The following is a 12,790-nucleotide window of genomic DNA, read 5'->3' on the forward strand; positions in this document are numbered from 1 at the left end:
GTTGTTTTTCCAAGGTGGGATTCCCCCTGATAGAGGCAGCTCCATATTGGATTTGGCTGATACTATGTAATAGCATCTCTTCCCCCACCCCCACCCCTCAGCTTTGGGTCATCTGGAAATGTGACACCAGTCTCCTGAGTTTTCATTCAGGATACTGGTAACAGTCTTGGGGTCTGGGCATGGGAGAGAGTCTTCTGTCATCCTGTCATCATTGTAACTGGTGTGATATGGAGCCTTTGGAATTAAAAATATGTTTTTTAGTTGGAATCATGACTCTTAACTACCGTGTGACCCGTGACCAGCTAAATTCTAAGTTTCAGTTTCTTTATCTGTAAAATGGCATAATAATTGCTTCTTTACAGGTTGGTTTTGAGGATTAAGGGAGAAAATGCAAGGGAAGCTCTTAACACAGTGCCTGGCACACAGCAGATGCTGCTGGATGGGTGGTTCCCTACATCCTTCCTTCCAGTCAACAAGGACTCATTAATCAGCATCTTTAAGTTATGGTTAGTTAGCTAGTTACTCATCCAGTTAATTATACTAGCAGCCAGCCCGTATTTTTCATTTCGTCCACAATATCTTTTCAAATGCTTTGCTAGTCCCACTTGCAGAGTGGCCTCCTCACAAAATGAGGCAGAGAGAGCAGTCAGATTACACCTGCGTGTAAACCTAGGAAAACAAGAAAGTTACCCATGAAGTTAGTTGACCTTGAAAATAGTCCGAATTCAATTCACCAGCTCTCATTGTACAAACTGTATACCTGACAGTGAGCTGATTAAAACAGTGTCTATGTTCTAGGAACTTACAAGACTAGAATTCTAGACTCCCAGGAGCTAGTCTGGGTCACAGAATTATGGTCAAGTGATTTAATTCTATTTGCTCGAGTATTTAGCTAATATTTATGGAGCACTAGCAAGGTGTCAGGCCCCTTTCCCCCCACCCTACCCATTAGGGAAACGGGGCATAATTAAAAAAAAAAAAGAAGCCGCCCTTCTTGTTTCCAGAGTTTTGTTTAGAAGGACTGGGAATTCTTTGTGCTAGGGGCTAAGTGCTTGAGATGCAAAAATAAGACTTTCTCCGCGCTCTCAGAACCCAAGTCGTATGTTGATAGGAAATTTATATTCCTGTAACTCTGTCCGGCTCCCTGGTCAGCTTGTGCAGTCGAGACCTCAGCAGCGAGGACCGTGTCTGCTACACGGGAGGAGGAAGGAAGCAAATGCGAAGGAACCGCTCGGCGCTTACGATTTCTCTCTTGAACAACGAGAATGATAGCGCCCTGGGACGCTTGGAGGCCAAGACTAACGAAAAGAACGCGAGATCACTTGCAGTCTGCAGGGTAGAAAAGCTTCCTAAAAATTAAGCATTCGGTCTCTCGTTCGGATTTTGGCAAACCAGGTGCTTCAAGAAGGGTTCGGCACTATGCCCCTAAAATTTGGTTTCCTAGATGGAGTTGGAGGGAAGGGAGTGAGGAAAAGCAGTGTGTAGGCAGGGTGCCCGGAGCGAAGGAAGGGGAAGAAGGAGGGGTAAGAGCCGGGAGAGAGATGCCAGCCAGGGAACTCAGAGAAGAAGGACATCCTGGGCGACCGGGAGAGTGCAGCTTCTGCAATCGCAGCGGCCGCGGCTAGCGGGAGACCTGAGGGGAAATGGAGAGGGCAGGGGCGAGGAAATCCAGAGCGAGAGCGCGGATTGGTTCTCTCCTCGGGGCGTGCGCTCCTGTGAGCCAAGTGATTGGTGGCGGGAAAGTAGCAGGTTAACCAGCCATTGTCGCCTTACCATTGGCCAGTGACCTCTGTAGGTGCTACTCGATTGGCCTACGGGCCGCTGAGCAGCGCTTGGATTGGCCGAGGACGGCCGCCGAGACCGGCTCCCTTCGCGCACTCGGATTGGCTGGCGGGAAAAGGCAGGTATCCGGGCTCCGCGGCTCCTCCATTGGTGGGCGGGGAAGGGGGGTTGGGCACAGCGATTGGTGGGCGGGGGGCCGGGCCTGGGCCGGCGGGGAGCGGATTGGTCGGAAAGTAGGTTAGTGGTGCGACATTTAGGGAAGGCAGAAAGTAGGTCAGGGACGGAGGTGCCTGTTTACCCGCGCCGGACTCACCGCCGCCGCCGCCGCGGGATCCGAGTGCGGGCGCGGGTGCGGGCGCTCCCGGCGAGCCACGGTGAGTGTCTGCCCAGCTGCGGCCAGCGTCGCGGCCCCGAGCACCCCGTCGGGTGCCGCAAGCACTCTGGCAGGCTCCGCGCCCCCGCTGCCGCCCGGGGCGCAGCCCGGCCGCCGGGGAACCCTGCCCGACGTGCCCGCTGCCGGCCTTAAAGGGCCCGTGCCTTCTCCCTGCCCCCACCCGGGCCGCGGGGAGGCTGCGCCCCTTAAAGGCGCCGCGCCTGCCCTCCCCCATCCTCCTCTGTGGGGCCGGCACTGCGGGCCAGGGAGAGCAGAGGCACCGCAGGCACCCTGAAAAGCATCAAGAAAGTGTCCCCGGGAGTACCCACCTTTCCTCCCCGGGCATCGCTACCTGGAGGGGGTGGGGGAGGGAGCAGCCCGCCGCCTCTTAAAGGGATAGCTGTACCCTTCGGGAGCAATGACCCAGCTGAGGGCGAGTCCTAGGATGTATCCCTGGGAGCCGCGGCGACCCCCCGAGGGGACCATCTTTGGCGCTGTCCCCCAAAGGCGTTGCGGAGAACGATGCCGCGTCTGGCCTTCCTCCCCTTTTCCACTTCCCTTTCGGGAGCCCGCGAGGCTGGGTGGGGGCGGGGAGGGCGTCTCCGTCGGGTTGGAGAGTCCGAGCCCGCCCGCCTCCTCTGCCCGGTCGCTTGGACGTCGCTGCACCCGGGAATCCCCCGCCCCGCATGGGCCCGATCCCAGCCGACGAACTTTCGTCGTGCCTGCGCCGTGTGGGTCCGGGGTGGCTGGCGAGGATCCCCCGTGGATCTTCGAGCAGGTGCCCGGCGTCCAGGTGCGGTGCCGCTGCGGGCCCTGGCGTCCTGGAGCTCCGCGGAGGGCGCCGCGAGGCTGCCTTCTGCTCCGGGTTTGACCGCTATCGGGGATGAATAAGGTTTTCGCTTGCGATCGCCGGGCGTTGACAGCTGAGCGAGCTCGGGTTTGCTACGAGACGTGGAAGGTAGAATTAACGCAGGCCTCCCGGGGCGCGGGCAGGCATCCCCCGAGAGCCAGGCGCTCAGGTCCAGGACGGCCCGCGCGGGGCAGGAAGCCTGCGCTGGACATTCGCTCTGCTGTCAAGCTCGTGCGGGCCGGCGGGCTCTCCGACACCCTCGCTCCTCATCTATAGTTTTCCCCCTCTCCCTCCTCGCTCGCTCGGGTCCCTTTGCCGGCACCTCGTCTTGTTCTGGCACTTTGGAGCTTGTAGTCATCTCCGTTTTAGATCGCTACTCTGAATTATTAGCCAATTTTTCTCACTCGGTGTTTATGAAGAGCCATTGTTTGACAGTACACGTATTTCCAAGATCTTCGGGTTTTGTTTTTTATTTTTATTTTTTAAAATCCATAAAAGCTGCCTATTTAAATGCAACTCATTCCCACAACACTAACTTGTTATTTGTCCTTCTGACATCTGCTGCCGTATCCCCCCCTTCCGCTATTTTTATGTAACTATTATTTTTATTCTTCTGGTCCCATTGATATCAGGATTTGTCAATTTGGGTTGGTGGAGTTTTTAATTAATGTACCCGTTGAATCATGAGCTTAAAATAATCGTTCTGCTCCTGAATACTTGAATAATCTCGAGCTCTCCGTGCTTGCAAGACTTAAACAAAAAATTCCTGCCGTTAAATTTGATTTCCATATCAATGAAATTCCAAAATATTTTTTAAATACAAAATTTAATCTTTCAACTCCTGCTTTTTTACTCAATTCAGTTTATTGATAAATCTTTAAAACAGTTTGTTGCACATATTTAGAAGGTTTGGAAATTTCCTACACAGGATTTGAAATTGTATCATCTGTAGTTCTGTAGAGGTATTTGATTCCGACTGTAGATGTAGTCGGTGAATAATAATAATAATGTTAAATTTGTACCTTGTGCATCTCCTGTTTAGAAAGGAGCGGCTGTGGTTGATGGGCATTAACTTGGGAGGTAGGAAGGAGATGGACATCTGGTTCTAGCTCTGACGGGGCTCTCATTGCTGTGCAGTTAGAGCAAGTTATTTATCCTTTACTGGGTTCTCTTTGCCTCACATGGAAAGTAAGACAGTGGAACTAGGTAATAGCAAAGGTTTCTGCTGCTCTAAAGTTCTCAACGTCTCTAAATATTTAAAACATTTGAATTCAGGTTGGTATTTACCTCCTGGAACCTCAAGAACATCTGAGCAGAAGTCCTATTTTCATAGGAAAGTTAAGCAGATCAACAGATGGTGTTTTAAAGAACCCATTTCAAATGATTTATAAAATGATGAGTACTAATGAGTTTGCTACTTGCAAAAGAGGCTTGCTTGCCACAGGGCAGGAAAAGGAAGTGGCAGAGTTTTCAGATTTATCCCTTCATGCCAACAGTCTCAATGAAATTTTATACTAAAAGATGGACAAGCTCTGCAGAAAGACTTGGCTACATTAGCAAAACTGTATATAAATCTGTAAAAAACTAAATATTTTGTTTCTGACTTTGGTGTATGGGTTGTCTTCCGTTTATGAGCTTTTTTCTGATTCCATCGACTCTTACTGTGTAGGAGAAGCTCAACATTAAAGAGTTTCTGCCCCTTGCAATGTTACATTTGCTGGCAGCGATTTCAATTAGTACCATACTAACTAAAGCAAGTACTTGCAGGGAAATAAAAAGTCCTCCTAGACCTCGAGGTTTGTTAGAAATGCAGAGACACAAGCATGCCAGCCTTCTCCACTCTTTTCTCTCCCTATGTTTCTTCATCATGAGGCTCAGACTTACCCCACATACCCATTTTGTCTTTTTTCTATTCCCTTTCTCATGAAATGACACCTGCTTTGACTTAAGCTCTTTCAGTATCTCTTCTTTCCTGTCAAAATATCCTGTCTCTTTCCAAATTGTCCTCTCCTCTCTTCCCAGTTCAGAGAAAGCAGGTGTATCCCTCCTCTATTTCCTCTTATGAGCTCTTACAGTGGGCAAGAGCCTGGGCTTTTGTGCAGAAGGATCTGGGACTTGGGTTTGGGTTGTGTGGTTTTGGACAAGTGCTTGACTCCTCTGACCTCAGGCTCATCTTCTGTGGTATGATGTCAGTGCCTGCCTCTTGGAGTCTGTGAAGATGAAGGGAGATGATGCCTGTAAAATGTTTAGCACACAGGAAGCAGAAGCCTTTCTGAAGTGCCAAATGCCACTCCCTCCCACTTCTGCCAGGGTCTTGTCACTAGAATATCATTGGTGCTATTTGTCTACCAACCCCAGAAAAGCATTTGTCTTGATTTAGGAGAGGAAGGACAGAAGAGGAAGAAACAAACCTGCTGTGTGCCAGACAACTTATGCGTTCACACTTGATAGTCCTGAGTCTCCTTCTTTTCCTCAAATGAGGATCATTTGCCTCCTTAGCTCTCTCATCTCCTACTCCATCCTTAGCACTTGCCATTTGATTTCTCTCCTTACCACCCCTCTCTCCATTTCTTCTCAAAGTTTCCTCCAAAAACCTTATGTCTTAAGTTCCTCCTAAATGTTTCTACTTTGGTCTCCTTGCAGACTTTATCTCACCTGTCTTTCTCCTTCTGGAAGTCTGCTCCTCCCTCTGCCTTTGGATCATGTTGCCTTTTTAAAAAAGTTCTCTTTCTATACCTACTGTAGGTAGGCCTCTGTTTCAGACTGGGGGTCCTTTCTCTAGTCCTGCCCTGCCTTTCTGCTTTAGCTGCTAGCAGGTCCATTGTAGACATCAGTGGTGAACTATAGCTAGCATTTGTAGCCTTGAGTTACAGATTTGCAAACTGCTGGCAAGCACTTCCTGAATCTGAATAACACCCTGGAACCTACATCCTTCATCTCCAAGCTGTCCTGCAAAGCAGTTAGGTTGGATAGTGTAGAGCACAGACTTTGGGGCCAGCCAGGTTTCATATTCTAGCTTTTCTTCACTAGCTTTATAACTTGTGGTCAACTGGCTTTTGCTTTCTATATCTTGGTGTTTTCTATAAAACAGGGATTAGTCCCTACCTCAAGGAGTCGTGATGTGGACTGAGTGAGTTAAAAGATTGTGTATTTAGCTGTTCAGGACATACAGTGGATGCTCAGTAGGACTCTCTACCTAGACCACCAGATAACCAGATCTTGCTGTGTGCCTAGGACTGTCCAGCCAAGCTGAAGGGCTATCCATCTCTTGCACCAGCCCTTGGCCCAGTCCTTCTTTCTCCCTCCAATATTCTTATGTTCAAATTCTCCTCTGCTTTTAAGACCTAGCTTAGGTGTTTAAACCTTTCAGGAACTACCATCTCCTCCTCCTCTTTCCTCCTTCTCTTTTCTAACTTCTGGCAGCAGTGTCCTTAGCCCTTGACCATCTCTGATTTCCTTAAGTTTCATTTTATTCTATATGGTATTGGGCTGGCTCTGGGAATCTCACCTGCTTACCCAGGCTGAGCACTTTGGGAGGAATTCATCATTGTTTTCCCCAAATTACAGGCACAGATAACCTGTTCCTGTCCAGAGCACATACCAGTTGAAGATCTGGAGGAGTTACTGTGATAGGATGGACACTCAGGATGAGAAAGAAGAGGGAGGATGCACACTGTAGAGAGGGGGGTTGTGAAGTGAGAGATGTAGCTCAGCATGAGTGGACATGGCCCTGAGCAGTTAGGTTTCATGGAAGGCAGGTTTGAGTTGTGGACTTAACTTCAGGGGGAGATGAGATTGGATAAATTTTAGTCATCTTTGCTTCAGGGGAATGCTGGATGCTGGCATATAATGGAAAATGATTTTTACCTTAGTACATGCTGTCCTTTTAAATGGTATAAATTTATGTTTGTCTAGCATGGGCAAAGAAGAGGAGGGCTGGTCTGCCTAATTTAGTCTTCTGGTTAATACCGTATCCTTCAAGACTTGCACATATGCTAAGTAAAACAATTACATGTATTTATCCCTTAAACTGTCTAAAATGTGTGACCTGGGAAAATTAGTTAGCTTCTTTGAGTTTGATTTACCTCAGCTGCAAAACAGAAATAATAATAATTATGGTAACAGCAGCTAACAGTTATTGAGCACTTTGTCTATGCCAGCAAATCTGTTGGTCAACTTAGACTTACTAGCTTGTATGATCTTCATAGACACCTCATGAGGTCAGCACCATTATTATCCTTACTTTACGAGTGAGAAGGTTTTGTAAACTGCCCAAGGCTCCTCAGCTGATATGGGATGGGGCAGGATTTATGTCTGTTAGACTCCAGAGTCTGCTCTGGACCACTGTAGCAGGTGTCTTCTGGGAAGGACCACTATTAGATCTCATGTGTCATGCATCCAGCACCAAGCCAAAAGCCTACTGGGCCTGCAGAGATCAGGAACTCATCTTAGTGTTGACAAGCATGGTATCAGGGCTGAAGGCCTCTGTCATGGGACATGAGGGACACACAGCTGGGTTTTACCCTAGTAGCAGCTACAAGGGCTTGAGAGCGTCTTCTCACATTCTGCTGCACATGTCACATCTCTTACTTTCTCCCGCCTTTCTGAGGCATTACTCTGATGAGGGCTTCTTGTGGCTCAGTCTCTCCATCCTTGTGTAAGATGAGCCTCCAGATGGAACTCACTGACACTGGCCCTATAGTCACTATCCACAGATCTCTTCCCAAGGAGGAGACCTTTTCATAAATCTGTCACCTTCATTCTCCTTAATCTCAAAGACCCACACCTTCAGCCTTGGTGTATCCACAGTCTTGGTGTACACACACACACACACACACACACACACACACTTTGGTATGTGTTTAATGCTAGTTGTTCTCGGAATACATTTAGATGGCAAGGGAAACATTGTTTTATGTCAAGAACCTGTTACATAAAAATGTGTTATATAATGTTCAAATATATACTGCACAGTGAAGTTAGATGCCATTTTTTTCAAAGAATAAGAAGATAATAATCACAGGCTATGCTGAATATAATTAACCTCAGATTGGGAAGCATGTGAAGAGCTATGGTTTTGAACCCAGCTGTCCTTTCAGAGTGCTGCAAGAGTAGGCTGCATGGGAGTGGCCCTGAATCTGCCATGGGGTGCTGCTTTGAGGACTTGAGAAGTTGCCTTTTGAGCAAGGGAACTGTTGTGACATCTTGCTCACTTATCTGTCTCTCTTGTGTGAGCCAGGGGAGGAAGCTCCCCTACATACTTAGACCACCAAGGTCAACACTTCTGACCAATTTTCTACTGTACTGTCTATTTCTTTCAGTTTTTTCCAGCTTGGCCTTGCAAGAACACCCTACTTCTGATCTTCTGGGCCTCCCAAGACTGACCCTTTTCTTCCTCACCAGCCCTGCCCCTTACCCACAGCCTCCATAGGCAGACCTAGCCCTATGCCTGAGGTTCTGATCTGCTTGTCTCCCTTGCCATCCCTGAGTCACCTGTATTATACTTTCCCCTGCTCTGTGTCCCAGCTCAGGTGTTCCCTTGACTAGTAATCAAACCACCACCACTCCCTCACCAACCGCCACATTGCTAGTCATTCCTTAAGAAGCAATGCTATTTCAGAATTAGCAAATTACCATCTCATACCTAATCAGGATGGTCAGTTCTCTCATATTTAAATTGTTTCATGATCAGTTAGTACCTTGTCCTCTCACTCTCCAGCTCTAGTCATTCATTCATTTGGCAAAGTTTCTGGAATGACCATCACAGGCATAGCACTGTTCTGGACATTGAAGATACGGCAGTGAGCAAGACAGGACCTGTAGGAGGAGGCAGACAGTAAACAATGAACTATGCTACCTGCTGATGGTGACAGGTATTAGGAAAGAAACAAAATAGAGTAAAGCAATAGGGATGATGAATGGGGCAGGGAGGGTGCTTTAGCCACATCATCAGGAAAGATTTCACCAAAGAGGTGACATTTGAGCTCAGCTTTGGAAAGATCTGGGGGAAAGTACCCCAGGAAGAGGAAATGGCAAGTACAGAGGTCCTGTGGTTGAAGGTAGCTTGATGTTTCTGAGGAAAGTAACCAGTGTAACTGGATTATGAGTTCCTTGTGTTTAGAAGTTTTCTTCCTCCTTTCTCTTCACCATAACCCTGATCCCAGTGTTAGTTAGAAAGGCCCTGCAAACACTTGCATCTAATTTAGAATTAGAGCATTTGCCCTTGGTTGTATATTATATAACTAGTGGCTTACTGTAGCCTGCTCAGAAAGCATAATGCATTATTTATATGCATTGTTGCATATAAACAAATTAAGGGTTTTCTCATAAATGTCCTCCTAGCATGTCACCAACTATTACTGTTTTAATGATGTTTAGTACAGAGTTTCCAACCTCAAAATTCTGTTTTTATATACAGCCATCTTAAAAACAGGTTTTGTTCTAAAAGTTTATTGGCAAGGCAGTTGACAGAAGCTTAGTATAAATTTTTCTATTAAAAAATGCAAACAAAATAGTGGTTTAGTTCCCAGGCAAGCCCACAAAAGCCATTTAGTGGAGACTGTAGCTGAAACCGTAGTGTTTAGTGCTTAAGCAGTGTTAGCATTAATTAAGCCTTTTTTTGCTAGCCCCCCATCTGTATAGCATTATAGTTATTTACTGCTAGCTTTAACCATTTACCTTACTCCTTTGACTATTTTTCCAGTCAGTGAGAATGTTTTACAAAGGAACTTTTACCTTTGTGTCCTTTAAGATTTGGTCTCATGTTTTATAAATGAAATAGTAGAGCACGGAGCGGGGAAAACCCTGGACCTGGGGGGCAAGAAACCCAGCCTGTGACTTGCTGAGGAACTTTTGAGGAAGTTGTTTTCCAGGGGCTTTGATTTCTCAGGCCCTTCTCAACTATCACATCCTGTGTTTTCTCATTGTAATAGGAAAACATACATGTACTTCATCCATCAAACCTACCCTCAAATGGCCACCTCATTTCTTCTAGAAGTACGTGGCATGCAGATCCAAAGGAAGTCAAGGCGTTCCCGTTGAGTGGATAGTGCTAAGCAGTTATGCTTTCAGTTTGGACCTTGATTTTGATCTGCTATCTTTCTTGATGAATTGAAAGAAATTTTGTCCTAGAACTTTTGGTCCAGATAAGATTCCTGTGTTCTTGGCCAATCTATCTCCCATATAATTATGTAAATCGCCTTTTCTTTTTACTCTTCAGGGATAAACATGGTGACTGTCTTGTTTGGTTGTGAAATACGCTTCTAAGTACCTTTCGGGAATGGGGTGAGTTTGCAGGAGAGAACAGAGCTGCAGGAGTGTGGGATCAAAAACAATTTTTAAATGTTAAATGCAAAGCTATTTTCAGTATCCTGCTGGAAGAAAAAAAAAATCCAACGCTTCAGATGATAGATTTCTGCTTCAAAGGAGGAAAGAGCCTAAGGTTTTGCAGTGCTGAAAACTAGCTGATCCTTTAACCAACTACCAGCTCCCCCTTCTCACCTCTGAGTTTTGTTTTTGGCATCATGAGCCACTTTACCATTTGTGAAGTTTGATATTTAAATGACATTAGTGGCAGAGCTCAACTGGCAGAGTTGAAATAACTGAGGCCTTTAGAGTTATGCTGTGGATGTCCGTAGTGACTTCTAGAGAGGAATGCCTTGTTGGAGTGGCAGTGCTAAAAGTGCACTCTGTTTGGTTAGTGGTATATTCAGTTTTTTTTTCTTTTCATACTTGAAGACAGAAGAATTTGATACAAGAAGATGTTGCTTTATAGACTGCACTTTTGAGCTAGAGGGTAATAGTGAACCTAGCCTTCCTCCTTAGAAACTGGAATCTGAGCAGGAAAGCCATATGCTTTGTTCCTTGCTATATCCCCAGCAACTAAGACAGCATCTGTACAGAATAGTCACTCAGTAAATGTTTATTCATTCAACATGTGAATTCAGCTTTGGGAAAACCTCAAATATCCTTCACTTGCTAATAGTGAAGACTTATGAGCTTGGCCTTGCACGGTACATTGAAGCTGAGGTTATCATTTCCTTTGGACATCTGTGTGTTTCTTTGTCTCCGTGTTGCCCAGCTATGAGTGCCTTTTATTGGTGATGAGGAGTTAACTGCCATGTTGTTCCTGCCCTGCTGATGTGCATCTTTGTGTTATCTTTAATTGGCTCCAAAGTGCAGCAAATCAGGAGCTGAGCTGCATCAACTAAAAGGAAACTTCTTGCATATTTATTTGGGCATAATGACACATTTATTTATTTAGTCAATAAATACTGTAAGGGTTATATGCCAGGTACCATACTAAACCCAGAGGAAGAACAGAACAGTTGTTGCAACCAAGGCTTTCATCTCCTTAAAGATTATCCCAGGCCACATGCAATGCCAATGCCATGGTCTAGATGATAAGTACTGTAGGAGTTTGGAGACTGGAACAATGTTTGTGGGTGTGGTAGAAGGAAGGAGCCTCCATGAACTGGTCAAGTTTTATATAGACTTTTAAACTTATCCAGGATTTAGACTTATAGATGAGAGAAGGGCAGGCCTTTCTCAGGGTGGATGGGTTGGAGCATAGCACAGTTAAAAGCACTGAGGTAGGGATGGTGGGTTTGCTTAGAATGGAAGATTCTTAAGTAATAGTGGGAATTGAAGTTTGGAGGATCTTTCAAGGCCCAAGCCTGAATCCTGCATTGCAGATGATAATTGCTAATGTAAATAGAGTTCTCATACTGTTCTTAGCATTTCACATGTATTATCTCATTTCATTCTTATGAAGTAGGTGCTGTTGTTACCATCATTTTAGAGATGGGGAAATTGAGGCACAGAGAGGTCCTAAAGTCACATGGCTTAAAAACAAGGCCCTGGAGATTCTTGATCCCTGCATGCTACTTCAGGGGGGCTAGAGTCATGAACCAGAGTGGACAGGCCTGGATTTAGCCCTTCCGCCATTTTGTAGATGAGGAAACAAGTAGGTTAATTGGCAAGTCATGGTTTGTCTCGGGAGGTGGAGATTGGTAGGCAGTGGAGAGCCACTGGAGTTATTGTATTATGACATGAAATAATGCTCCCTAAAGCACAGATCCACTGTTAATGTTCCAGTTGAACTGAAACATGGAGGAACTAAATGCAGCAGAGGTCTGAGAGGAGGCCACTGGATGAATCCAAGCAGAGGGGAGAGGAAGCCAGAAAGCAGAATTAATTGACAATTATGTTAATCAGCATGGCTGTTATCAGTCACCCTTTAAGGTTTCTGGAGTGCCGGGAACATCTGCCCGTGTGAGTAGCTTTCAAGTGTGTGACTCTGCACTGTACTGTGACTGACATACCTTAGTTAATGAGTTCTCCAGAAGCAAAGTACCATGATGGAAGATAAATGTTTCAGAACAAAGAGCCACATTTCCTGGAAAGAATACTGGATTAGGAGTCTGTTAACCTGCATTGTAGGCTGTTTCCACTACTTAATCACCATATACCCTAAGCCAAATCACTTAATGTCTCCAACTGAACCTAAGTCCTTATCTGTGAATCAGGTGTTACAGTTCTTACACTGTCCAGGCCCTTACAGTGTGGGTCTAACACTTGAGAGACATAGGAAAATAAGAATTTTGAAGTGATAAAGTTGTTTTGTGGCCTCAGAGAGCAACAGTGCAGTTTTGGTAGTGAAGGTGTGCTGGACTTTATAGGTACTGCCCTGGAGGGCCACAGGAAGTTGCTCTACCTCCAGGGCCCCTTGAGGCATGTGCGCTGTCCACCAGACGGGTGCTGACACACACCACTTTGCAGGATAG

The 12,790-nt window shown here is 46.1% G+C and overlaps 1 protein-coding gene across 9 annotated transcripts in view; it reads left to right on the forward strand.

The window, feature by feature from the left end:
* The first annotated feature begins 2,000 nt into the window (after window positions 1-2,000).
* The window catches only part of Bmal1 (basic helix-loop-helix ARNT like 1), a 101,694-nt gene continuing 90,904 nt past the window's right edge, over window positions 2,001-12,790 (forward strand). For all 9 annotated transcript variants that reach the window (XM_074041698.1, XM_074041697.1, XM_074041700.1 and 6 more), the window contains exon 1: window positions 2,001-2,156. The gene's annotated coding sequence lies outside the window, so the exon portion shown is untranslated. The remainder of the gene's footprint in view (window positions 2,157-12,790) is intronic.

Source organism: Castor canadensis, chromosome 1 (assembly GCF_047511655.1).
Source record: "Castor canadensis chromosome 1, mCasCan1.hap1v2, whole genome shotgun sequence".
Classification (NCBI taxonomy): domain Eukaryota; kingdom Metazoa; phylum Chordata; class Mammalia; order Rodentia; family Castoridae; genus Castor; species Castor canadensis.